Source organism: Gossypium hirsutum, chromosome A07 (assembly GCF_007990345.1).
Source record: "Gossypium hirsutum isolate 1008001.06 chromosome A07, Gossypium_hirsutum_v2.1, whole genome shotgun sequence".
NCBI classification, from domain to species: domain Eukaryota; kingdom Viridiplantae; phylum Streptophyta; class Magnoliopsida; order Malvales; family Malvaceae; genus Gossypium; species Gossypium hirsutum.
Window position 1 is genome coordinate 42,838,673 of NC_053430.1, and position 2,226 is coordinate 42,840,898.

Genomic DNA, 2,226 nt, shown 5'->3' on the forward strand with positions numbered 1-2,226 from the left:
TTTTGGAGCTTGCTGATTAAACCCCTGAGATTGGTTGGGTATATGCTGCATAAAGTTGTTGTTTTGTCCATTTCCTTGGTTGCTCCAAGAAAAGTTGGGGTGATTACGCCATGAAGGATTATAGAAGTTGGACTGGGGTCCTTGTCCACTCCTATTTTGATGTTGGTTCCCCAAATAGTATACTGACTCGAGATTCAATGGGCAATTCTCGAAAGAATGACCTTCCCCATAGTACATACAGGAAACAACTTCAAACGGACTTGGTGGCTGATCTGCAAAATTATTAGCACCATTAGTGGTAAACTGCTTTATCATAGAGGAAATAGACGATACCTGAGCTGATAACGAAGTGAGAGTATTAACTTCATGAACTCCGGCTACACGTCTTCCTGAAGCTGTTCGATTTGTTGGCCATTGATAATTGTTTCTCGAGATCCTCTCGATGATCTCATAAGCCTCATTGTAAGACTTAGACAAAATTGCACCATTCGCAGAAGCATCTACCATCAATCTTGTATAAGCATTGAGACCATTATAGAATGTCTCCAACTGGATACAATGAGGAATTCCACGATGAGGACACTTACGAAGTAACTCCTTGAATCGCTCCCAAGCCTCATACAAAGACTCGTCATCCAATTGTTGGAAAGTTGTGATCTCATTCCTCAACTTAGCAATTTTGCTAGGCGGGAAATACTTAACCAAAAATCTCTCTACTAATTCTTGCCATGTAGATATAGAACTTGGTGGCAATGAATTGAGCCATGCTCGTGCTCGATCTTGCAATGAGTACAGAAACAACTTCAACCTCAATGCATCTTCAGTCACACCGGCTATCTTGAATGAGTCACTCACCTCCATAAACAATCAAAGGTGGAGATGTGGATCTTCCGTGGGCATACCACTAAATTGGCCCATCGTTTGTAGTATTTGAAACATCACTGGTTTCAATTCGATTTGGGTTGCCTCAATATCTGGCCTTCTAATTCCTAGATTTAACTCATTGAAAAGCAGCACAGCATATTGTCTGATGCATTGATCCCTATAATCGGCAATGAGGATAGGATTGCCTTAGTCTTGATTTTGATTTCCAAGGTCCATCTTATTTTGTCTCTGAGCTATTCGTTTACATCTTCTTTGTCTAAAAGTTCACTCAATTTCAAGGTCTACTGGGAGTAAATCGATAATCTGACCTATGCTCATAAACACCTAGAAAGAAAATTACAAATTTAAAAAGAATAAGTTAGTACTGTTAAAAATAACCAAATTGAAAATAAATAATTTCACAAAAATGACTATGGCAACAGTTGACAATCACCAGCAACGGCGCCAAAAACTTGTAACGCTCGGGCTTGTGCAAGTGTACACAGTCGTTATCAAGTAATTAGTAAGTATCGAGTTATCGTCTCCACGGGGATTGTATTTGTGCTAAGTCACTTAATTTGTAAAAATGTATTAACAATTTGATAAATAAAAACAATATAACTGAGAAGTGATGAAAACTAAAGTATATGAAACTGAATGCAATGATCCTTAATACAATTTATCCTAAGTATGCAAACTGTACGAATGAGATACATTTTAGCAGAATTAACACAATAATTAAAAATTTTAACATAAATAAGCTAGGACAATTACTTTAATTAAACTCAAATTATTATCAACATGCTTATCAATATTCGGAAAAACATTCCATGGCAACTCAATCTTTCATGAGCTTGGAAACCATGTTAGGTCCTTTTGGAATCTTTTACTTAGTAAATACGTATTTTACTGATCCTTATTTACTAAGGGTTTCTTAGTATTCGTGCGAGGTAACAAGGACATGTTAGGTTTGAAACAATTTAATCACACAAATCTAAAAACTATGCAGATAACAGAGCCTGGTTAGGGATGTTATGCAACCTACAATTTAATCGGGTTAGGATCTAAATTGAGCATGCACATTTCAATTATGCGTCTATTATCCGTTGTTTGGTTAGGATTGCTCAGCTAATTCAGGTGCATTTCAATCACGTATGAACAAAATACAGACTTGATTTTAATTGAAAACATGGTCGATTGAGGCACAAATATTATAAGCATGAATCAAATAATTATTATTAAATAAAAGCAATCATCCTAGCTTAAATAAAATTAAGCTATCATTGCTGTAAACAAGAACAAAGAACATATAGCAAATATTCTTGAATTAAATTAAAGTAAGAAAGATTAAACCCAATTCAG

At 35.7% G+C, this 2,226-nt stretch overlaps 1 non-coding gene across 1 annotated transcript; it reads left to right on the plus strand.

Moving 5' to 3' along the window:
* The first annotated feature begins 565 nt into the window (after positions 1 to 565).
* Positions 566 to 672, plus strand: LOC121204009 (small nucleolar RNA R71). Its single transcript, XR_005898937.1, has one exon. It is a non-coding gene; the product is annotated as a small nucleolar RNA R71 (small nucleolar RNA).
* Positions 673 to 2,226: the final 1,554 nt, after the last annotated feature.